The sequence below is a fragment of the Melospiza melodia genome, chromosome 20 (assembly GCF_035770615.1).
Source record: "Melospiza melodia melodia isolate bMelMel2 chromosome 20, bMelMel2.pri, whole genome shotgun sequence".
In the NCBI taxonomy this organism is placed as follows: Eukaryota; Metazoa; Chordata; class Aves; order Passeriformes; family Passerellidae; genus Melospiza; species Melospiza melodia.
In genome coordinates this window covers 2,638,557-2,663,736 of record NC_086213.1, presented here as the reverse complement: position 1 = coordinate 2,663,736, position 25,180 = coordinate 2,638,557, and the positions used below count along the sequence as shown (strand labels likewise).

At 48.3% G+C, this 25,180-nt stretch overlaps 1 protein-coding gene across 6 annotated transcripts in view; it reads left to right on the top strand.

The window, feature by feature from the left end:
- Window positions 1-6,874: 6,874 nt before the first annotated feature.
- Window positions 6,875-25,180, top strand: part of MTMR3 (myotubularin related protein 3) — a 76,584-nt gene continuing 58,278 nt past the window's right edge. For 3 of the 6 annotated variants that reach the window (XM_063173242.1, XM_063173241.1, XM_063173235.1), the window contains exon 1: window positions 6,875-6,940. The gene's annotated coding sequence lies outside the window, so the exon portion shown is untranslated. Of the gene's footprint in view, window positions 6,941-7,541; window positions 7,586-24,256; window positions 24,362-25,180 lie in introns of those variants that run through there. The other 3 variants (XM_063173236.1, XM_063173239.1, XM_063173238.1) reach the window with 3 other exon arrangements.

Here is a 25,180-nt window from a genome sequence, read left to right as displayed (position 1 = left end):
ACCCAAGATGTTTCTCCCTTGATGCCCTGGTGGCACTGCAGCACCAAGAGGAACACCAGCTCCCATTGCTCCAGGAGGCTGCAGCCACAGCATCCACCTGGCCAAAGGAACCAAGAGCTGCTCAGCTTTGGAGTTTTAATGGAGCAAGTTCCTGTGGGTGGGAATTCCCAGCAGGCACAGCCCTGAGCAGGTTACCAGGCTGTGTCTACAGGAAGGAATTATCACTGCAGATATCCAGATAAAATAATATCATCTTCTAATGATACTTCAAGCAGCTCCTCCGATCCAACAGCTTCTTGCCCTCTCTTTGCCTGCTGTTTCTCTAATTACCCAACCTCAGGAGGAAGGTGATTAAGCGCTTATTAAGGAAAATAGATATGGTTTATTATGAAAAGCATTTTTTTCAGGCAGCTTTGTTGTAGCAACACAGCACATGACACAGGTTAGAGTTGTGCCAGTTTGCTTTTCCAGAGAAAAGACAGGTTCAGCAGAAAATGCTTTCAACCTTTTACTTTTTATCTCATGAAGCAAACAATGTCATGGGATGGTCGGAGTGGGAAAGGATTTTAAGGTTCACCCTATTTCCACCCTCCTTTCACTATCCAAGGGTGTTACAAGCCCCAGTGTCCAGCCTGGCCTTGGGCACTGCCAGGGATCCAGGATGGGCACCCTGTGCCAGGGCCTGCCCACCCTGCCAGGGAACAATTCCCAATTCCCAATATCCCATCCATCCCTGCCCTCTGGCACTGGGAGCCATTCCCTGTGTCCTGTCCCTCCATCCCTTGTCCCCAGTCCCTCTCCAGCTCTCCTGGAGCCCCTTCAGGCCCTGCCAGGGGCTCTGAGCTCTGCCTGGAGCCTTCTCCTCTCCAGCTAACCCAAATCTCCCAGCCTGGATCTATAGGAGAAAATGATGAGTGTAACATGAAGCCCTATTAATCTAATAATAATCTCATATGGATTATTAGTCTGTTAAAGAAAATAATATAAGCATCCATAAACCAAGATTTCTGGACATTCTGCCCACACTGAGCTCCTGGCACACCCTCAACACCAATGGCTTCACAGAGCAGAGCCAGGCTCAGCCAGCTGTGCTCCTACCTGGAAACACCAAAGCCATTCCCAGTGTTTGCCCAAAAACTTTGTCTCTGTTCCACTGAATTTGAAGTTCTGAGTCCCCCAAGTGCTCCTGTTTGAGTAGTCCTGTGATAATCATCTTGATGGGCAGCCAAGGCAGCGTCCTGGTGCTGCCTCCCTGCAGCCAAGCGTCGCTAATGGCACATCTTGATGTGAAATGGGGTTATTACAAGACAAAAAAAAGTCCTAAAATGAGCCTCTTGCAAAATGTTCTGACCAAAATGATATGTATGTAATAAAAATCTCATTATTTTCAAATTATTCATCTCCTGTGCAAGGGAATGAGTCAGAGCATCTGTTTTGGGGCCCCATCAGGATGACTGGCAGTGCCTCTCTCCTGGCACGTTTGAATCAGGGGTGGCACTCACGCTGCGCTGACCCCAATGTCACCTGCTGCCACTTGGATTGAATGAACAATGGAACAGCACTGGTTGGGTGGGAGCAGGAAGAATGGAAACACCTACACATGGAGGAACACAGTGTAAATACTGTGGTCAGGGTCAGCATTCTTCTTAGGCATTCATCGAAAACCCAGGAGAGTAAAATGAATGAAACTTTTAAATAGAATAAAAAATATGAAAACCCAAACAAAATAGGAGAGATGGGTTGGGGAGAGTTGGTTTTGGGTAACAAACTGACCAAGGGAGCCAGTTTGGAGGCCTGAGGAAGCAAAGTGCCCTGTGTTCTGTGGTCTGACTGCTCTTACTGAACCAGGACTCGGTGTGCTGTTTTTTTAAGACATATCTAACCCTGCCATCAGTTTTTCATCATAACAGAAACAGCCTGTAAATGCCAAGGTGGCTCTTGGGGCCACAGGAGGGAAATGGATGAAAGGGCCCTAGGTGGTAGCAGGGGCAAGGAAAGGAGCTGGCTCCCCTTTGGTTCTGCTGTTTCTCCCTCTTCCTGGTGGGGATGGTACCAGGGGCAGGAAAGGAGCTGGCACACCTTTGGTTCTGCTGTTTCTCCCTGATCCAGGTGGGGATGATACCAAACCAGGAAAGGACCAGGGACACCTTTGGTTCTGCTGTTTCTCCCTCTTCCAGATGGGATGGTACCAGGGGCAGGAAAGGAGCTGGCACACCTTTGGTTCTGCTGTTTCTCCCTCTTCCTGGTGGGGATGGTACCAGGGGCAGGAAAGGAGCTGGCACACCTTTGGTTCTGCTGTTTCTCCCTGTTCCAGATGGGATGGTACCAGGGGTGGTAAAGGAGCTGGCACACCTTTGGTTCTGCTGTTTCTCCCTGATCCAGGTGGGGATGGTACCAGGACTGCAGCCCCTGTGCAGGATGGGCAGAGCAGCCTCTGAAAGGGGATCTGAGGGACCAGGGTGGGGTGGCCCAGGACAGGATGCTCTCACCTCACCACCACCACGTGCAGATTTTGACACAGCCAATCACTCAGGTGACATTTGGCCTGCAACTGCAGCCCAAGGAATGCCTTCCCACACCAGGCACCTCTTTGCTGTCCATAAGAAGCCAGCTGGTGACTCCGTGGCTGTGCCCCAAATGGTTGGAACAGTTTGGAAAGGACTCACTGGGCTTTTAGGGTCAGCTGTTGGTGGCAATGGCATCAGGGGACAGCAGCTCTGGGAAGGATGAGCCAGAGCCTCGGGACTTGAGCTGCTGGAAGCTCTGGGGTTCTCATGTTTCAGCCCAGACTTCTCATGGCCATCGGATACTTGTTTTCTCCTACAGGAACATCACCCTTGCTCTTAAGGGAGATGTGTTTACTGCTGTGTTTACTCCATAAGTTTCACAAAGAACAACTGTATCTTCTCCCAGCATTCAGGTTTTCTGGCTAAACAAATCATCTCAAGATCCTTGTATAAGTAAAAAAAATCAGGATTAGCCTATAATTACTTTCCAGTCACATTTTAAGTTTGTGTCCCCTGATTAAAAGTGACCAGAGCTGCATGCAGAATTCCAGAGCAGGTTGCAGCAGAGGCTTCTATAATGGCATTAACATTCCCTTCTCCTGGAAACACTGAAATGTGTGTGTGCTTTTTGTCAGATCTGCCTCAGATTGGGAGTTTGTCGTCATGTCAGGATCAACAAATACACCCAGATTTTTCCCTCCTTCTGTCACTTCCAACTGATGAGCTCCCAGCTTGCAGCAGAGATTCTTGTTAGCAATTCCCAAGGGCATGACCTTGTACTTTCCACTATTAAATTTCATCCCATTTCCAGTGTGCCAGCACTCCATGTTATCCAGCAGCACAGCTATTCCTGCTGCACAGCCAGTGCCTCCCAGCTTTGTGCCATCAGCAAATGCCATCAGCTCCCTCCTACCTTTTGTTCCAAGGCCTGTCTGAAAAATATTGTGCAAGAGCAAAAGCACACACGGCTGTGGCCAGGCTGTGGTCCTGGGACCCAGGGAGGTGAGGCTACTTGGGAATCCAGGCACTTTCTGCCCATTCTTCCCTTTGGAATCTCACAAATTCCCTTTGGCTGCTGTGCAAAAATTTGGCGAATTTCTCTGTGGCTGCTGGTGCATCCACAGCTGGTGCACGTTTGAGGTGACTTCCCTACCTTTTCCACCTAGTTATCTTTTTTATGGACTTGCTTTCCACTAATTTACTGAATAGGTTAATGCATCTGTTATATATCCATGTCTAGGAAACAATTATCAAGGGTATAATCTTAGTTAATCTTAGTTAAAAGCAATCAATCTTTATGTATGTGTAAAGGTCATATTTTTATTTTACGTTTTTGAACTTACTTGCCTGTCCCCAACTTTTTCCTTTTTATTTTATATTTTAAGCTTGTAATGCTCTTGAGGTCACACTAACAGGTGTCTGAGTGGCAGGATTGCTTTACTTCCTCCAGCTTACAACCAGCCAGTGCTTCAGGAGTTCCTCCACAATTCATTACCACCCTCCACCCCCCAAATTAAAACCCCTGTGCTGGCTGACTGAGGATTCACTCCAGGTCCTTCAGGATTCTGGGTTTGGGAACACCTCGTTCCCTGAGCTGTGTGTCAGGTTCTCACAGGCCTTGCTCTCCCTTTGGGTGCAGTAATTTCCATTTCCATAAAATAATTCTTATCCTTTGCTCTGATCATCATGGAAAATAGAAGTAAAAGTCATCTAACACTGAGCCATGTATTAAATAGACTGGAACACAAGATACAGAGAGGTTTGGGACACAAGACATGGAATGACTCCGTGAACTGTGTGACCAGATTGGTAAAGACAAAATGTACAAAGACAACAAGCAGCTGGAAGTGCCAGCTTTTCCTGTCACAGCGATGGCACTGCAGGATTTCCCCCTCTGTAAGGACCAGAAGGAGCACCCAGCAGGCTCTGCTGCACAGGAGCCCCAGGTCTCCAGGATCCAGCTTCCCAAAGTAGGTCACATTTGATCTCCCTCCAGGCACACTGCAAAAGGCAACATTTTACAGGGACTTCTCAAAATTCATATTTTGCTTGCTGATGCTGTCAACACACATCCTTTTCAGCTACAGCTCTACTGGCTCTACATATTTTCATTCCTTTTGGGTGCAAACAGGCCAGGAATCCTGTTTTTCCCTTCAGTTACCTGTATTTCTTCCAAAGTTCCTCTGAAAGTACATATTGACATTCAGATCACATTTGCATTCAGATGATGGCTTGTTGTTGGAAAAAAATCCCTTCAGAGGGGCTGATTAACTCCCTTTCAAATGTTTGCTGTCCCTGAGCAAGGAAGCCAAACCAGAGCACAGCTCACAGCGTGGCTCATTTCTGAGTGTGAAGACACAGGCTCGTGCATTTTGCATTGCTCCCTCTGAAGCTTGTGCTCCTTCCAGCTCAGACATGACCTAATGACAGACTGAGGTCCATCTGTTACAATGACTAGCCTTGGACTCAGAGGGAGAGTCCTGGGGATAATTTAGGAGTGCATTTTATAGCTACTTGCAAGCTTTTCATTTCAGATCAAGGCAAACACGAGGAGCAGGTGGAAATCTCCCGCAAAAGTACAACCTGACCTACATATGGTATTGTAAATTAAAGATATGTATAAAAATAAAACATTAACCATCCATCACAGTTGCAACAAAGCCCAGATATAAATCTTGCTGCTGGAAAGGAGCTCCATTGCACAAGGCTTAGCTAGAGCTTCATTTTGGAGCCAGCAGCATTACTGCCACCTCCAACACTGCTGCCACTCTCCAGCTTTCCTGTGTTTTCTGTAGCTCAATGCTCACAGGCCTTTTGCTTTATCTCAGTCTCTCAGTTTTCATGTGGTTTTTGGCAGTCCAGCCTGGTGCTGGCTCCCAGCTCCCCGTTACCTCATGCTTTAGGAGCCATGGGCTGTGCAGGGTGGCTTGGACAGTGCATGGCCTGGTGGCGTGGGGCCACACATGTTCCCACAGCTGAGCTGAATGTCACCAAAGCAGCGCTGCAAACATCGGTCAGGAGAGCTTGCACACCAGAATGGCTTCTGGAGATCACAGAATACCCTGAGTTCAAAGGGACCCACGAGGATCATCAAGCCCAAGCCTTAAATGAATGGTCCTTACAAGGATTGAACGGCACCGCCCTGACCGACTGAGCTAATCCCAGGTAATGTCTGTTCAGTGGAACAGGGTGTTTCTCCAGGGATTTTTGAGGATCCTGAGAAGGATGGATGGCAGTGAGGTGTGGGAGCACACACCTCAGCACACACTTCCACTGTTACCTGAATAATACGAGATGGCTGCCAAACCTCTGCTGAGACCCTGCATGTTCCACAGCCTCGCTCAGCCAGTGCCAGGCTTATGGACCTCACAGGGGGATAATGGGCAAGTTGGCTTCACAGAATCACAGAACCACAGAATAGCTGGGACCTCTGGAGATCATCCAGTCCAACCTGCTGGAGATGGTTACCTTGAGCAGAGGAATACATCCAGGGTTTGGATTATTCCAGAGAGGGGGTCTCCATGCCCTCCCTGGGCAGCTGGTCCAGTGCTCTGCTCAATGGATAGCTCTTCCTCATGCTGAGGTAGAATTTCTTGTGGTTTAGTTTATGGCCATTGCTCCTCGTTCTGTCTCTGGGCACCACTGAAAACAAGCTGGTAAACTCTGACACCCCTTGGAGATATTGGCACGGATTGATGAGATCCCCTCTGAGTTTTCCCTTCTCCAGACTAGCCAGGCCCGGCTCCGGCAGTGTCTGCTCCTCAGGGAGATGCTCAGTCCCTTACTCATCCCTGCCGGCCCTGCCTCCCATGCTCGGAGGGGCCGAGGGATGGCAGCCGCCTCCCGAGGGCACGGCCAGCGCCGAGGCCAGCGGGGCCGCCACGTTACAGATCAGAAAAAACTTTTCACCGTGCCGGCGGTCAGACCTCGGAAGGGGCAGCCCAGGGAGGTGGAGGGTGGTGGAGTCACCCTCTCTCGGAGCCTTCGAGAGGCGTCTGCATCTGCCGCTGGGTGATGTGGGGTGGTGGTTTAGGGGTTACGGTGCTGGGCTGACGGTTGGAAGAGACGAAGCTAAACCAGTAGACGAAGTTAAACCAGTAGATGCTCTCAAACCAGTAGATGATCTCCCAACCCTGGTGGCGCCGCTATTCCATTCCGTGATTCCCTGATCGATTCCGTGACCCCGCGGTCCCCTCAGCGCGGGCCGGGGGCCTCCCCCCCCCACCCCGTTCCTCCCCTCCCCTCAGGGCGGAGGGCGGGAACGTCGCGCGCCGGTCCCGCCCCGCGGGGGGAGGAGGGAGGAGGCCTCGCGGCCGCCATGTTGTTGTGTCCGTGAGGCGGCGACGGCGGCCCCGAGCCCGCAGCGACCCCGGCCCCGGCAGGACGCCGCGCCCCGGCACGGGCGGGGGCTCCGCGCCATGCCCTGCCCAGCGGTAAGGACCCGCCGGGGTGCCCCTTGTCCTGCAGCGGGGAGGGCCGGCCCGCCGCGCCAGGGCCTGGCGGAGCGCGGCCGCGCTGTCACTGAGGGCCGCACACGCCCCCTCGGCTGCGGGTGAGGGGCGGCGGCGGGGCCGGCACGGCGCCCTCGGCCCCGCTCCGCTCGGCACGGCCGGCAGGAGGAGGAGAAGGCGGCCCGGCTCCGCGGCCGCGGTGCGGCGGCCTCTGTCCCCGGGCGAGCGGCGATGCCGGGCGGCCCCGGGCCGGGCCCTGCGTGCCGGGTTCGGGCGGCCGGGGCAGGGTGGGCTCCCCGGGGCACGGCGGCTCCTGCTGCCCGAGGCCTGCGGGCCTCGCCCGGCGCTGCCGCCCCCCGCCCGGCCCGTTGGGGTGGCCGAGCCCGGCCGGGGATCGCCCCGTGCCGCTGGCAGCCGCCGGCCCCTGCTCCGGCCGCTGGGGCTGTGGTGTCAGCAGCGTTCAGCTGCCCTTGTGCGTGCGGCCGAAATTGCTGTTCCTTTTCTAAGTGGGACTTGTTAGGACTTTTTGTTTATATGATTTTGGGGCTTTAATTACGCCTCTTCCCCGTGTTCCTTTTAACAGTCCTGTTCTTTCGCTGGGATGTGAGCAGATGTTGCCCTTCCCCGGTAAGTGCTTTGCCCTCCAACGTGGAGTTGAAGTTTGTGCATTGAAGTTGTTCCTGCTCTTGCTCTTTTAGAGAATGTTTTCTTGATCAGCAGATGGGACCTGGTGTTTCTTCACAACTTTATACAGGAAACTGATTTCTTTCCTTTCTGGGCACACTTCCCTTGCTGTGAGAAGGTTGGGTGTGAGCTTGTAACTCTTGCAGGCTTCAGGTCTTGTAGGCACTTTTCTGTGTGCTTCACCTGTTTGTTTTCTTGTGTGATGTAGCCATGTGCAATAAAGCTTTCTTTTAAAAGAAAAGAACTTGCCTAGTGAATCACGTCAGGTAGCGCTGAGTGGAAGCACAGCTTGGCTTTTGGGTGAATATAAAAGCATATTTATATTATTTATACTATAAAGGTGAGTCTGCTGGGAAGGGTTGGCAGCGTGACGAAGGAGCCGTGACAGGTTTGTTGTAGTACCTGTCATGCTCTGAGCTTCAGATAAAGAGCTGAGATGCCTTTTGTCTGCTGCTAAAGCATGTGGTATTAGGAAATGAACTTTTTTGGTGGAGATGAAGGAGGTTTTATGAAGGAGTGCTTGTAAACTGGAGGGGAGGAGGCTGACATCTGATACCTGCTTTGCTTCAGCTGTTACTGATTACAGTGGGCTTGAGAGATAGAAGTGGTGCTTTCTTTCCTAGCACAGGAAATACTGGGCTGGAAGTGTTGAAACTTTGTGCAGATAAGTGGAGGCGGGGCATGAGGTTCTGAAGTGTTTCAGTGACAAGGTTCTGCGCCTGCTTTGGAGCCTGGGGAAGGGCAGAGGTGCCCCAGCAGTGATCTGTCTCTGCACTGAAAGGTGCTCTTGTCCCACTTCAGGTTGTAGGAATGATAAATGGAGAGCCAGGCTGAATTCTCTCACTGGCAGTGCTGTAGGTGCCTGTCTGGGTGCTGTTAGTGTCTAATGCATCAACTGGCTGCACTAGCAGTTATTAAAATATCAATGTTAACCTGCTCAAGGAACAAGCCATGCAACCCACAAATGACACCACAAAAGTGGAATAGGTCAGCTTGATAAGCTCTCATTTCATTTTATTTATTTATTTTCCATGAAAATGGCCATCTGCAGCTGGAGGAGAAAGAAATGGAGCCTGCCCAGGCTTCTGAAATAGAGGATACAATATTTTATCTCAGATCTCATTCCACCTACATGCAAGCCAGGATGATGGAGAGAAGTGTGTTGTCAGCTTGCAGGAGTAGGAGGAACGTGGCTGTGCAGTGCTTTGCTGGCAAGTAACCTGGAAAAAAGGAGTAACTTGGGAGAAGGGGATCTTTGGGCTGCTGGAGGAGCCTGGCAGGGCTGCTGGGACACGGACAGGAATTGTCTCTGTGGAGGAGCTGGCTCCAGCATGGAGCCTGAGATTGCTCACCTGCACAGCTCAAAGGGCTGTGAGGGCCCTTCCTGCTGGGAATTGTGATGGATACAACAGGACTGGGCTCTTCAGTCGGTGTGGATGGTGTCTGCAGAGCACGTGATCCAAACAGCCAGATTAGTGCTTATCAAATCCTGGGAAGCAGAATGAAACCCCAGATACTTGAACATGCCTGTGTTTCATAGTAGCTCTCACTGGCTGAATCAAAGTCACGTCATGTTTCTCTCAAAATAACCTGTTAGATGCTGAATTGGCTCAGAAATAACTGCAAGTGTTCTGCATTTGTCTCCACCTGAGTAGCTGGTGCTGTAAAGATCTGCCTGTGAGGTCCCGTGTGGGTTTTAAACTCTGAGAAATGAGCTTCATGTCTTGGAACTACAGCCCTTCCTAGGTATTGGTGCTGTAACTTCCCAGTGCTGTCAGGAAAACTTCAGGGATATCCTTAGGGCTCATTTGTGCTGTAATTCCTGTGAAAAACTGGATTGTTTAAAGGCAAGTATTTCTTTCTTCATGGTGCTTCAAAATTTCAGGGTGGCTGAGTGGTTTGTGTGAGAGACCTCAAAGTGAAGTTAGTGACAGAGTGAGACCTGGAAGTGAAGCCAGTGGCAATAGAGGAATTGGAAATAAAATTGACATTTTACTGGGGCTGTTTACTGTGCCCAGCAAAGAGCTGGAGCCCTCAGCTCCTGCTGCTTCCAGCCTCTACCTTGGATGCCTTAGCCCCAAACATTGCTGGGTGCATTGCAAACGTGTCAGCTGCTTGTGGGATGGGCAGAGGTCACAAACCACGGCCTCCTTTGGTGTCAGCTGGCCTTATTTGGAGGGCAGCTTTAGCAAAACAGCCCCAACTTTGGCCCTTTGCTTTGAGCACGTGAGAAGCACTGACAGAATGGACTTGATCCCTCAGAAGGGTAAATGGAGCATGAGTGTCCCCAGCCTGTTGTTCCCCTCACCTGCTTCTGCCGTGGTGTCAGGGAGGTGACCCCCAGCTGGCTGTAGGTTTGCAGGGGCAATCCCTTAAGGAAGGCCTCGAGTTCCCCCTCAAGGGAGGAACCAGCCTGTGGTAGCAGGGAAGAAATGCAGCACGATCTTGTTGCAAGCAGTGGTATCCCTGACGTTCAGTGTGCTCCAGGGTGTCAGGTTGTGCTGCTCTGAGCCTCAGGTGCTCTGCTCTCCCTCAGGAAGTGCCAGTGTGCACCTGCAAGTGAGGCTTGGGCCTGCACAGCCATGCAGAGTGAGCTGGGGAGGAAGGGAGGGAGGGCAAACAGGCGACTTTCTGGAATGTTGGTTGAAATAGCAAAGCTGTTTCTGGAGCTGTGATGTCCAGCAGGAAGCACTGTTTGTGAAGGCTTCACCTAAAACACAGTTGCTGATGCCTGGCTTTGGTTTGTCTTCTGAAACTGCTCAGACTTGGACTCTTCAGGTGAATCTGGAAAGCAGCAGTTGTTGTGGCATGTGGTGTGGCTGCAGGTTAAGCTGGTGACTGGATGTGTGCTCTGTAGGGCTTCTGGGGCAGCTGGATCCTTCAGAGGTGCTGTTCCTCCTCTTTTTATTAATGCTGAAATAACTACAACAAGACAACCATGGTAAGATCCATCTGGAAGTGTTTTTGGAATTTGTGTGTGTATATGCATGAGTGAGGCAGCTAATGGCATTGTAATAGCTGTCATGGTGGTGGTAGAGTTTTTCCAAACTCTGACAAGGAAGGGGGGAAACCCCAGGCTCTACAAAAACTTCCTAAATAGGGTGTTCTTGGCCTTGCTTGGGGGAGCTGGATTTCAGAAGACTTGAGCTGGTTGTTCCTTGTTCAGTGATATTGTAGCTAAACTTATCCAAGCTGCTGTATTGAATTATTGCCATTTCTGAAAAATTATTACCTTGAGCAAGACTGCAGTGGAAGTTGATTTTGGAGCAGTAAATCCATTATTTTTCCTCTTGATTAGGAATGCAGTGAGGAGCTGTAAAGCAGCATTGGTGGGTTGTACATAACCACTCATGCCAGTAATGAAATGTGTCCTCAGTAACACAAGCAGATAGATCCTTAGCAGGATCAACTCCCTTTTGAAAGAGAAATTGAACCAAAATACAGAATGGTAAATACTTCAGAATGCAATGTGTTAGGTGAAGGAGGCAGAACATCAAAGGAACTGAGGCTTGGAGGAGCCCTGGGAGGTGACAAGCAAAGCAAGTTGTTCTTTGCCTTGCTCAGCACATGTGGCTGTTTGCTGTGTTCGTTGTGTTGGGCTGACAAACCACGGTGGAAATGGGGCTGGGCTTGCTGAGAGAGCTTCATCCCAGGGCTGATGGGGCTGCTGCAGTCCCTGACTCCTGTGGCATTGATTGTTCACCCCCTGATTCTGCAGCATGCAGGGGATCAGCTTCAGAGTTGATTCTGTATCTGGTGAAGCTTTAGGACTTGTGCTAGATGAGCTTGGCTGGGACAGTTACCCTGTCACCTGTGGGATCAGCTTGAAGCTGGAATGAAATCAGAAGCTTGGTGTTGGTTCCTGGCCATTGGGAAGAGCTGGGCTTCCCAAAGGGCAGCCAGAGCAGAGCAGCCCCTGGCTGGGGTGTGTTCTTCAGAGGAGAGCCATAGCAGGGGATGTTCAAAGCTTTGAACTTCTGGGGCTGGACAGCAGGGAAGGCTGCCACGAGGCTCAGAGCTTCCAGAACATGGTCTGGAAGGCAGTGAATATCCATGTGGGAAAGACTTGTGTTCTGTTACTTTGATATTTAACTATCTTTTTCCATCCTGTGTGTGTTGATCTCAGGCTGTGTGTTCTGTGCTCCCCTCCTTTCCATTTTATTCCAAAATCTCCTGCATCGTGCAGAGTGACCTCGTCTTGGGTTAATCTCAGAACTGAAGTTATTCTTTGCTGGGCCTGTCTCTAGCAGATATACCAGATTTAACCTCTCAGGTCCTGCTTGCTTCAGCCCTTACTGAGATAAGAATTGAAAAAGACTTTTCCCACTCTAATTTCTGCTGCCACTTTTCAAGTGGACATCCTTGTCCTAGTAACTTTGCTTCCTGGATGTGTTTCTCCCTTCACACCAGCCCATGGCTAAGACTTCTACCAAAGGCTCTTGTACCCTATTTAAGAAAGATTTTCATCAGGGAAAACCAGTGAAAAGAGTATAAATCTTTCTCTAACTGAGATTTCTGAAAGCAAAGTAGCATGAAATAAATCTCTAGGGTGCCTGTCTGTATGATGAAGTCTTTTGTATATACAAGTCTAATGGTCTCTAAGTATTTTGGATTGTTCTGGTACTCTGAGGTTCAGTTTCTGGAACATGCAATCAGTATGGGGGGCAGTAATACACTTCAGGTTGAATTTGTGGAGGAAGGCTGCTGCATTGCCATAATTAAGTCTTTGTAGTTTTTCTTTCGAATACCAGAGATTTGTGCACTGCTATAGACATTATTTATAGAAACACTGGTGGAACAGTTTTGTGTTGCCCTTTTGTGGGCCTCATTTGCTTCTCCAAGTTTGGGACTGCAAACCAGGGCTGTAATCAAAGCATTAATTCTGTGGTGTTACCTGAAAGGACAAATAAAAATAGTTCCTTTTTCCCTGTACTTTTAAAGGAAGGTTTTGACTTCTCTCTCAGCCAGGAAAGGGCAGACTCCTGACAAAATGAGACTTGTTTTCTCCAATGCTGCTTTTTCTGCTGGTGGAAGTGCCTGGGGGCAGCTGCTGCCAGGCACCTGAGGGAGGAGAGGGCAGAAATCCTGTCTGGGTAGGTTGACATGGAGTCTGTGATGCACTTGGTTGGCTTCCTGAGTGTCCTTGGAGAGCAGACAAAGGCAGGACTGGCTGCAGGGCATCTCCCCAGCTCACCCTGGAGCCTCTCACACAGGACTCTTGTGCATCATGAGACTCCCAGGCCCTGTGAGTCTGACTCCTCAGCTCCTCTGAGCTTTGACTGTTCTGGGCACGGAGGATTCTTATTTTTGGGGGTTTCTGTACAGCTGGTGGCAGGATTTCAGAAAACAGATGGAAAATCAGATCTTCCCTTGGGTATCTTCCCTGTCATGTAGAGTTTAGCACTGTCTGGGTCAAGGCTAGACTACCAGAATACTGATTTTTGGTTTTTCAGTTGCTAGGAGTAGTAGTTGAAGAGTTGTGTGAAACTGAAGGGTGGATAAAAGAGACTGTAACAACAAGAGTGAGGACATGGAGATGAAGAATAATTTATTTAAACTGTATTGGTGGAACTGTGGCTGTGGAGTGTTAATGCCTTCCACATCCTGCACAAGATGCTGCCTGAGTAAAGTAACCTCAGGTGCTTTTGGAGTGAGGCCTCAGTGTTGTAGAGGAGATGTCAGAAGGATCCAGTCTAGCAGCAGATCCACCATTTAGCTCTGTCCTGTCACTCTCATGATGTATCTATCAAAATGAGTCAGTTTTGAGTCCAGCTACGTCCCTTCAGAATGAGTTTAAGTCCAAGGCTGCTCATGGAGGTGGCTGCCATTAGGTCAGGAATTGGTGGGAAGTTCCCTTGGTGTTTCTAGGCCTGGAGTTGGTAGGAAGCATTTCTCTGGGATGTCCTGTGCCATAGCTGGGAGGGACAGCAGCCTGGCTGTCCCTGTTGTCCCTGGCAGTGGATGGGGACAGGAGGAAGCTGTGGCTGTCTGACCTCATCTCTCAGAGCCATAATTGACCTCAGTGTGTACCTGGGAGAGCTTTGCTGTTCCAGTGCTCTCTGCAGGTGTGTGATTGCTGCCATGGAGACTTCAGGCACACAGAGATGAGCTGCTGGAAGCTTGTGCTGGTTGATGCATCCTGGTTGGGCTGGAGACCTTTGCTTGGAGACCTCTCCAGACCCAGTGCTGCGTGTGCTGCAGCTGGAATCTGGAGTTTTACCTGCATCCAGCCTTTGGTGTCTTCTCCAACTAAAATCACTGTTTTCAAAGCTGATTTCTGCTGTTCTGTGGGTCTCTGAGTTCAGGCTTCTCAAATACTTCTCTGTCTCCTGACAAAGAACAGATGAGCCAAAATTAGAGACAGTGAGAAGAAAACACACCTGCCGTATCGCAGAGCAGCTTGGCTTGAAATTTATTGTGAAGACATTTCTCTGAACTCTCTGCAGCCAGCTTGCTGTGCTCTGACAGAGTAGAAACACCTCTCTTTTAAGTGTTTTGACCTGATAGCTTTGATTTTTTTTATTGTTATATTTGAATTTTCTTTTTTTCCTTTTTATTCACTTCTGAGAACAAATACTTAGTGTGGCATAGGCATGGTTGAACTTTTGATCTGAGAAACCTGACTAAAATGTCTAAGCAGATTGCATTTCTAGATTATTTTGATTATTTTCCTTTAATAAATGGAAGCTTGAAAGCAAGTGAAGTGTACTTAATGTAAACTTGCAAATTTACTGCCATTGCCTGCAGAACTTTTCTTTCCATCTAAACACTGTGCATGGTTTTTTAAGAGTGGATAAGCTTTCCATCAAATTAATGACTAATCCTTATCAAACAAGTGTTCATCTTTACAATTAGAGAACAGGAATGCTTAATTGTGTGCTGATTGGTGAACATACTAGTCATGAGTACATTTCAGAATTCAGATTCTTAATTTTCTCTCACTGCTGGTAGCAGGAATTTGCTGTGAACAGGGCATTATATTCTGGTTGGATAGCCATTATAATTAAATTATCATCTTTGTCTATGTTCAGTGAACCTTTCTTTGAGTAACTTCCAAAAGAATGCACCTTTTTGCACTTTGGGAAAATCTGAACTCTCTGAGGAAAAAGGAGGAAGATGGAACAAGGTAAATATTTTGAGGTCTGCTCAGCTTTCCTTGTAGGTTTGGCTGGTGGATTATGGTCAAGGCACCGTTGTGTTCTAATGCACAATACAATAGCTTGCTTGTTTTCTTTTACTTTGGGCTGGAATCTCTTAATCCCTTCAGACTCAAGCATGAGTATCACATGGTTTGGAGGTGTTTGGTTAGTGTACTCCCTGCTGCAGAGCATCCCTGGACGTAACAGATGAGTAAATTGGGGCTGCACAGAGAAGCCCCGTGGAAATTTTCAGTTTTGGAGATCCATGGCCAAGGGTTTGGTACTTCAGGCTGGGTTGTGTTCTGGCAAAGCCATCTGGTCAGTTAGGCTTGTCAGTAAGGAAAGGGATCAGATACCTGCTCTAAAATTCCAAATTAGTTATAAAAATTATTCCAGCTTCAATGTACTGACACTGTACCCGAGTGTTCAGTATCCTGCACTGCTCAAATCATTGCAAGGGAATTTGGGGCAAAACCTCCTGGCAGGAAAACTGGTGGCACAGCTGATTGTAGGTCCTTCCTTTAGAGTCTGTGACCACAGGGGCATCAGTGGATGCAGAGCTGTGTAAGTAACACACAGAAACCCTTGTTAAAGTAAATGAATAATAAATATTCATTAACAGTGAATTTCAAAAAGCAGCAGCTCCCTGTATAATGGTACCAATGTGCCTGCTCCCTGTCATGTTGCTTTCCCCCCTTCAGTTCTGCAGGCTTTAGAAGCTGGAACCAAAATGCCTTGCACTTGTCAAACTGGAATTTTGGCTTTTAAATGACAGGCTGAGGGTGACTGCTAAACACTGGGCAAGGGGTTTTCTAAAATAGCCTAGGATTCCCTAAAGTGCTGCAATATGGCAATGAGCTGAGGATGGCAAAAAGATTCCAGTGAGTTGGAAAATGCTGGTTTTGTCTCTTGGTGCTGCTTTTGCAGAATTTGGTGTGTCAAGCACAAGATCAGGGCTGTGGTTTCAGTCCCTGGTTCCACCTGCAGCTGGAGCCAGCTGCCTCCCCAGGTGTTCCACCAGCATCAGGAGCATTGCAGAGCTAATTGGGCCACTGGAATCGTGGTGACTCTATACTTAGCTCATTACTCCAGGCAAATTATCCTTTCCTTCTGCAGTGTTGACTGGCAGGCTGGAGAGCTGTCTCGCTTTCCATTGCCGGGGCATTCCACCTCCTCTGCAGTGCTCTCATGGCACAGGCACTTCTTCCTGTGAACTCTTGAAGGGCTGGCAGTAACTGAGCAGCACCAGGGTCTGAGGGTGAGTTCTGGAGCAGTTCACTGAGGAGTCACAGTGCCAAACCCGCTGTTGCAATCAGCAGGCAGTAGGAAGCAGTCTGGTAACCTGCTTGCTGCTCTGCTTGCCTGGAGAGGGTGGTTGGATTCATCACTGCCTTGCTGATGCCTGAGCTGGGTGGGTCTGGTGGAGTCACCCTGGGGACTTGTGACCAGAGTTTTGCTTCATTTGACAGGTGTAAGACAGGTACAGCAAAGACAATAAGAGCTGTTTCTTCTTTCTCTGTGGAGATTTTGAGTGAGCTGTTAGTGCACGGCCGGTTGTGCTCCCCTCCTTGCGGGGTCCCGCCCGGAGAGCAGCCCCATTAACACCAATGGCGCTGTTGCGTCATGTCCCCGCCCGCCGTGCCCCATTCAGCACTCAGGTATGAGACTTTTCCTCTTGCATAAGGCACCTTGGTTTGCCTGGGTCGGGGAGGAAGCTCTTGGCAGCTCCCTAAAGAGTAACTTACAAGCTGCTGTGCCCTGTAGCTCATTTTTCTAAACATGAGACTTTCAAGTTATTGTCCAACTTTCTAAACTGTACCAGTGCCTGAGGCTGGAGCACTGCTCACAGAGGCAGGGATTGATTACCTGAGCAGCCCTTGCTGGGTGCAGATCCTTTCCTGCTTCCAGCATGCTTCTCTCTCCTAGACCCAAATTATTTGCTATTCAAAGCAGAGACCTAGTAGGACTAAGCCTCATGTATTTAAACATATTTCAAGATCTCAGGATTGCAATATGGCTTAATCTACTTTGTCTCCTTTCAATTTCTAAGTATTTCTAACTACTGTCACATTTTTTTTTCTGGTTCTTCCAACAAAATTCAGCTTTTAGTCTCATTGTTGATCCTTACTGCCATGTGTCAATCCCAGCAGATCAAGTTGTGTAGTAGTTAAGAAAATATTTTTCTGTAAATATGCTGTAGGCCTAGTAATGTATATTGAGTTAAAGTGGCTTCATGAAGGCAGGGAGTGGTCCATTAAAACATGCCTTGTCCAGAGAAATTGGTCTGAGCTGACTCAGATCTGAAAAGGACAAGAAAGGACTGAATGTTTTGATGCAAGAAGTGAGCAGAGAGGGGCTGGGGAGAATCTGCTTTAGCTTACAGCTTAAAGAGAGGCCTAATGCCAAAACCTGATCTATGTGCTTCAATTCCACAATTTTTGTGCTGCTTCTTGCCAAGACAATTAAAGAATTCCTCGAGCTGATCTGAATTTCCAGGCTGGGTTTGGAAGGCTTTAGCCACTTCTGCAGGTGCAGAGAATGCTCCAGTCTGATCAGGTAGGCTGATGAGTCTTGGTGGTTTCATTGCTGCCAGGTTTGATTTTCAGGAGTCTGGAGATGGGACTGTGGAGCACATTTGTGGTGCACTTGCAGGTGTAGCCAGCTGGTGTTTTGCTGCTTGTGAAAGGTCAACTTTTAAGCTTCCATGGATTGATTTAAACTGTTTTCTAGAGCTTCAAAATTCCTGTTTGACTCTGGAAAACTTAGGAGGAAGAACTCAGGTCCCTGTGTGGGGTTGCTGTTCTTAAGATCTGCTTAACTATTTGTAAATAATTAAAATGTGGAAGGTGAAGGAATACCCTGGGGTCAGTTCAGAGAGGGTTTGTGCAAAGATAACTTTGGTAGGAGAACCCCATGCATCCATCATGCCTTCAAAAGAAAACACAACCAGCACCTTGGCTGAGTAGCAATTAGTCAGGTTGTGCCATTGTGTTCTCCCCTGGGTCACCCTTTGGTGAGTGTTGTTGAAAGACTTGACTTAGCAGAGTTTGTACAAGTTGAAACAAATTTCATGGCTTGAAACTTATCTGAATAATCTATTCCTTGTTAGGTCGCTCCCAAAGGGCCGTGACCCCTAAAAATCATGACTTGGTTACTTTGATTTTTTTTTTTAATAGCACTTTAACCAGATTTCAGAGATTAAACAACAAACTGGGAGTTTATTGCTTATAAGAATGTGAAAGAGAAAGTGTGAGCCTTCCTGTGGAGCTGGGAATCCATGGATCATGCTGGGTGAGTGACAGCTCAGCCTCTACACAGAATTCAGAGCATCTTTGCCATGTTATGAAAAGCGTGTTGCCTGGTTCTGTTCCTCCAGCTCTGAGCTTTTTGTAACCTTTAAACTCCAGGTATAGGATAAGAATTTATCCTGTTAAAACCTGCATTTGTTTGAAGAGTTAACTCCTGCTTGTTCACCTCTGTCCTACATCTCTAGATCTCAGTTATTTAAATACCAAGGTGTGTGTCACTCAAAACCTACCTACCCAGTGAGTTCTTCTTTACCAGAAAAGTAAATGAGACCTGGGGTGAGCAGGCAGCTGTGCCTGTCTTGCTGCACCTTTCTCATTCCTTCAGTTTTGCTTATGGAACTGCTAAATCAGGATTTAGGAGTTGGTCTGCTGGTGAGTTTTTGTGAAATCCTGGAAATTTCTTGAAATATTTCAAATTTTAGTGTCTATCACTTATCTTGAAGTGATATATTTTACATTGTATCTGATGGCAATTCTACAGGTGGGCTTTTTGGGGAGGAATGGGAAAAAGTCCTTACTAATGTCTCATCTCCACAAAACAGGCTGGGTATATGCTGGAATATCTTAAAAATGAAGTAGGTTGGATGGAAGGGTCTGAAGGCTTCAACTCTGAAGCAAGGAATGAATCTTTTCCTTTGTCTAGGTAGGTGTGCCCTGCTTTGAAGCCTCACTGAATTTTCAAGTGGAGAAGTAGCAGATTAGTTTGGTGTTACACAGTAGGCTTGAATGATATCCTTTTTTTAATACTTTGAGGTAGTTTTGTGCAAACCTTTCACAGAACTGCTGCTCTAACTGAGCTGCTGGAGGGGTGTTGAGTTCATCACAATTCCAGTGTTGTTCTTTCTCTTCTTTCCAGGGCTTTAACTCCTTGCCACAAGTGCCAGTGCTCTGTGCAGGGCCATTCCAGGTGGAAATGTGCAGCTCCACCTGTGTTGTGCCAGCCTGTTCCCTGTTCAGGGTTTACCCAGCACTCTCAGTGCTGTGCTCAGCATGGCTACACTGATACTCTGAAGGGGCTTTAACCCTTAACCAGGCTTGCTGCAAGTGAAGCATTTCTCAAGTATTTTTGCAGTTCTTTGCTGTGTTTCTGTGGTAAAAGGGTACCTGTGCTGATGGTGCTGGCTTGGCACAGCCTTCCCTTGGCACAGGGCTGTGAAGGATTTCAAATTATCCTTCAAAAATGCAGCCCTGAAATTGTTGTGTATCTGAGATATTGCTTCAGATGTACTTGAGATTTTTGTAGGAACCAGATGCATTCCTTTTCCTCAGAGCTTGTATTAATTGTTAACTGGCGTAGTTGAATTGCTGGGTTTTATTTGATGTGTTGTTTGATAAACGTTCATGTGTTTTTGCACAGATTGTGCTTACTCCTTGTGGTTTTTGGAGTGGTGGGCTGTTGGATTTGTGGATTTAAGATGCTTATGTGTTTAATTCAGCCGTGAGAGCTAATGCACTGAAACTTCATCCTGGAGAGTTACTTAGTAACGGTGTTTGTCCCTGAGCTGCAAAAAATAACGCTGAGGAAATTAGCAAGGTTAAATGGAAATTATACAAAACACAAATGTATCTATTTGCTAGAGATAGTAAAGCCTTCGGTGCTTACTGTGCTCAGGCACAGGCTCCTCTTCCCCTGTGGAATCAGGACTTGCAGTTCTTATCTCTGAGTTCCACTGGAGCTGGGCTGTGAGCAGTGATTGCTGTGAGCTCCCATCAGCTCCGAGGTGTGATTGCCCCCAGAGTGTCCCAGGGGGGCAGAGCAGGGCTGCCTGTGCTGGCTCTGAGCTGTGAGCAGTGATTGCTGTAGCTCCCATCTGCTCCAAGGTGTGATTGTCCCCAGAGTGTCCCGGGAGGGCAGAGCAGGGCTGCCTGTGCTGCCTGGGGGCTGTGAGCAGTGATTGCTCTGAGCTCCCATCAGCTCCGAGATGTGATTGCCCCCAGAGCTGTCCCAGGAGGGCAGAGCAGGGCTGCCTGTGCTGCCTGGGGTCTGTGAGCAGTGATTGCTGTAGCTCCCATCTGCTCCAAGGTGTGATTGTCCCCAGAGTGTCCCGGGAGGGCAGAGCAGGGCTGCCTGTGCTGCCTGGGGTCTGTGAGCAGTGATTGCTCTGAGCTCCCATCAGCTCCGAGGTGTGATTGCCCGCAGAGTGTCCCGGGAGGGCAGAGCAGGGCTGCCTGTGCTGCCTGGGGGCTGTGAGCAGTGATTTCCAGGAGGGCAGAGCAGGGCTGCCTGTGCTGCCTGGGAGCTGCTGCAGAGCCCTCTCCCCTGCCCTGGGATTACAGATCTGCCTGCGAGGTGAGGCCACTCTGCCAGCACACTTAATCTCGTTTTGATTTGTCAGGATCTCAAAGACACAAACAAAAAGCACTTTGTGCTGCCTGCTCTGGAGGACTGACACTTGAATGGCTCTTTGCATTGTCCATTCAGTGGTGCTGGAGCACTGCTCTGCAGTGAGCACATTGCTGTGTGGCAGTCCCTCCTCTGGGCAGTTCACAGCTTTCCTGAGCATCTCCGAGCAGCAGCTTCACATGAGCCACTTGTTTGAGCAGCTCCAGGTCAGCCTCAGGAGTCTCCCGTGGCAGCTGGTGCCCCTTGAGCACAGCCAGTCTGTGCCAGGGCTCCCTGCTGCCCTCACACCCCCCTGGCTGCTGCAGCTGCTGCCCCTCACTCCAGTGGGAGCACACTGTCACTGCAGGTACTTGTTCATCAGTGCTGAAGAAGCTCCAGAGGGTCTCTGGAGGTGTGGTGGTCTCTCCAGAGAATCATTTATGCTTAGTTATGCTTTATTGCTGGGATAATCTGTCAGAATATTCTGGAAATATTGCTATCTATGATCTAGTGGTTTAAAAAATATTATAATAAACCTTTATTCAGTGCTTATTCCAAGTGTCAAGATACAGGACAAAAGCCTGAGTCTTTACCTCACTGTGTAGTTTTCCTGTGGCCATTTTCTGAAGCTGTGATTGCAGGGCTTTTAATTTTTCATATGTATGAGAGCTGTGTGAGAATTTGCCTAATACTTGCAGGTGATCATGAAGTATTTGGTTTTTCTTTACTTAGTTGAGCTTGGTTTCCTGCTATTTATTCCATGCTGTTTAGGTTTCTGTTTGCATTTACTTCAGTTAAACAATAATAATTAACTCAAAGCATTGAACTGATGCAGTTATCATATTGGAATAACAAACCAGTAACCATAATGCAATAAGCATTATTGCAACTTCCTGGTCATGAAAATTCCAGTAGCAGAGTACTTGATTTAATTTTTAAGCTTTGAGAAAATAGTGGTTGTGATAAAATGACTTTATAACTGACTTTCACTTAGGCAGCTGCTTAATGCTAGGAACAAGCTTGGGATGTGAGGGAGAGCTGTGGTGGATTTTAATGTCTGAGCTCTTGCTCACATTTGAACCCCTTGCAGTGTGTGCAGTTATATTTTTAAATGCCTGATGCTTCCCCAGACAGTCTGCATGACATTGCTTATCTCTTCTAGTGAGTCTTGAGTGTTTTTAAGCTGGAAGCTGTGGAGTTAAAGGCACTTGAATATTGCTGCCCTGTTCTCCCACCAGACCATGCAGCTGAATCAAGTGTGTGGTGAAAATAGGTGAGAGCTGCTCACTGAGGGATAGAAGGTGGGACTGCTGAAAAGAGGCAATATCTGACACAAAACGTGCCTGTTGGTGAGGAGAATCTGCCTCAAGGTCCCAGGGGCAGTCTGTGTGTGCAGCTGCTGTGGACATGCACTGAGGGTGCTTCCAGGGGACACCAGTCTCTCCTGGCTGTGCGTGGCAGGAGAGGCTGGATAACCAGCCCAGCTGGAGGAGGAGCACAGCTGCAGCCTCTGAAGGGCCTGAGCAGCCCTGGGGAACGTGGATGTGTTGTGTAAGGACAGCTCTGACTCAGTGGGGAATGCAGGCACGTGGTTAACTCCAGCAGTATCAGTGTACGAGGCAGAATGAGAGCTCCAGCCCAATCCCATTGCCCTCTGAGGTGGCAGCACAGCTCAGAAACGTGGCTCCACTTCCAGATGAAGCGCTGCTAAGAAGAGGTTTCACTTTTTAAAAGGAAGCATGTTCTCAACATGGTTTTTATAAATGAAACCACATCACTCCTTCAAAAGACGACAAAGGAACTTGCATGCATGATTGATGAAATATCCGAACACTCTTACAGGGGAAAATGTAACAAACACCCGGGCAGATCAAAAGCAACACGTCCCAGAACAAGGCCTGACAAACAGCACACAGCAGTAATTCACATTTAGAACCTGACACTGAATATTTACTTAATACGTGTTTATTTTAATTGGAAATAAAGGAGAGTTGGTGATGAGTCTTTAGGTAGTGGTACAGACATTTCCAAGTGTCACACAGGCCATGGCAGGCTAATTATTCTCCTGCCTCCTTCTGTGCTGCTGTGCACTGATTGTTGGGTGCTCTGCTGAGGGCTGAGTGGGCACTGCTGCTGGGTGAACACCTCAGGCTGGCCCAGAGGCCATTCCTGCACACAGATGCTCCTCACAGGGCCACGCTGCTCCACACCAGCTCAGAAGCTTCTCACATGACAGAAAGTTGCTCCAAAGTCAGCTTTTCATAGTTTCTTGCTGAATTTTCTATGGGTTTTACAGATACTGCCATGAGATTTATATCTTAAGGATTGGTGTTTTGAGCAGTTATTGAAGAATTGAAGTTGAATGTTTGTGGAACAACAGAGGGTTTGCAGGCTGGGATATATTCACAGTACCATGGAATTGAACTATAGTATTAACAGAGCCTTCTAAATATACTGCAGCATTGCACTCCTGCCAGTGATTGTGATGCCAGGCCTGGACTATGAATACATCCTCCCTGTGCACACTCATGTGAGAATGACAGGACAGCACGTGCTAGGCTTGAAGATAGTGTTTCTTTCCATTTGATAAGGGGTGTGGCAGGATTGTCCTTTGCTTCTGAGTGTTACACACACTCTGTGCTCTGGGGCTGTCCAGGAGTGAGTGTGAGCAGCAGGGTGTGGGAAAATCTTTCCCTTGAATGAGAATTTCTGCAGTCCATGCAGAGAAATCTGCTTCTGTTGGACCTTTCACTGGCTGTGAGATGTCAGGGAGATAGTTCTGGTTTTCCATCTGCTTGAGAAATTTATCTTCCAGCTTTGGTCTCTCAGGTTTTCCAGTTTTTCTTCTTGCTTAGTTTTTTGCCTAGCTTGTGTAGTTGTTTATTCCTCATTGAGCAGGTTGTTAGAGGGGAACACCTGGTAAATAATACTTGTAGGCTCTGTAATGAATTGGTGTGAGCTGTTCAAATGTCTGCTGCTTCCTTACTCCTGACTGCTCCTCCTAGTGTGAAGGAAGTATGGGGGTGTTCTGGACAGGAAGGAATGTGTGTTCTGAGAGCCAAACTATCCACAGGGCACTGCCAGGCACAGCTGCCCTGACAGCAGTGAGGAAATCAATGAAATACCAGCTCTGAACACCTTCTGAAGCTGCCTGGTCCTTTAAACATGCAAACTCTTCAGGCAGTCTAGGGCTGGTTTGTTATTGCAGACAAATGGAGACCTGAAGGACACTTTGCTCTTTGTTGGAGTTGTTCTCCTCCCTAGCTGCACTAGCAGGAGATTTGTGTTTTCCACAGAGCAGTGAACATTTACTTGTAGCCACAATGCATCAAGTTCTATAGTGGAAAGTGTTATTTGAACTAAAAGTGAGACTGAGGCAGCCTGCAATGCCAAAAGATGGGATTGCCAGTGACTGATGAAGGATCTCTACCTTAATTCAGACTTCCCTTTCAGTAGGTCCTGGGGTTTGATGGAGTTTAATAGACAGGTTGACTTAGTAGCAGAGACAAATGGTGACTTGCAGTGGGGTTGACACTGTCAAAGAGGAGATGTGAAGAGCTGACATGCTCTTACTGCCCTGATTGCCATACCTGTGCATTAAATGTGAGCTGCTGGAAACCTCTCCCTTCTGTGGGAGCAGTGACAGCCTCAGCTCCTCTCTGCTGCTGCTTGGATTCCTGATCTCTCCTGGACAGCCTCAGTTCCTCACTGCTGCTGCTTGGATTCCTGATTTCTCCTGGACAGCCTCAGTTCCTCACTGCTGCTGCTTGGATTCCTGATTTCTCCTGGACAGCCTCAGCTCCTCTCTGCTGCTGCTTGGATTCCTGATCTCTCCTGGACAGCCTCAGTTCCTCACTGCTGCTGCTTGGATTCCTGCTCTCTCCTGGAGCAGCTCTGCAGCTCTGGGAACAGCCCTGCTGTAGCAGTTGAGTGAGCACTGGAAGCCTGAGTAAGTACCACTGGCTGTTTCTCAAGTCTGACATCACATCCAAGAATTAGATGGCTCTCTCTCACCATGGGGATAATGAAATAATTCCTGCTGTGTTATTCATTAACTCCCATTTCATTCAGTGGCTCCTGAGAGGATAACGAGTACGTTAGAGGTGAACTTGCATAAGACTTGTGACATCCTTTTGATAAGTTAAGTAAGAGTTAAAGCTGTGGCAGGCAGAGTGTGGCACTGGGGCCTCAGTGAGGCAGGTGGCCTGTGCTGTGTTACACAAACTGACTTGTGAGCTAATTTAGTGGCTTTTTTGTCAATGGTTTCAAGAAAAGAGCCTGCTCTAAAGTTGCTGCAGCAATAACTGGTGCCCAGAGCTGGGCTTCCTGCTGCCAATGGCTGTGGCTGCTGATGGAGCTCCCATGCCAGCTGGGAGTGCTGGTCTGTTCTGAAGGCTTGCCAGGGGTTTGTCTGGGCTGTGCAATTGAGCCAGTAAACTAATATAAATAAAGATTAGGCTGTTTGTGGGAGGAATGATGATTGGATATTCAGGTGTCTAACAATCTGTCTGATCTTGTGAGTGTGCTGACATCAGTAGTTCATCCCCACAGGTAATAACTGAGGTAATCCTAAACAGAGGCTGCAGTAGGATGGGACACCTGAAAAAATGCAGAATTTCCAGGTGGCCCAATAAGATTTTAAATTACCTGGTATTTGTAGAAGCACTGGGTGAGGTGGCTTTATCTGGGAAGAAGTTGTAGGTGATGGTCTGGTGAGTCAGGCTGGTGCCATCCTGGGGAGGCAGGTGTGTCCCTGCCTGGCTGTGGG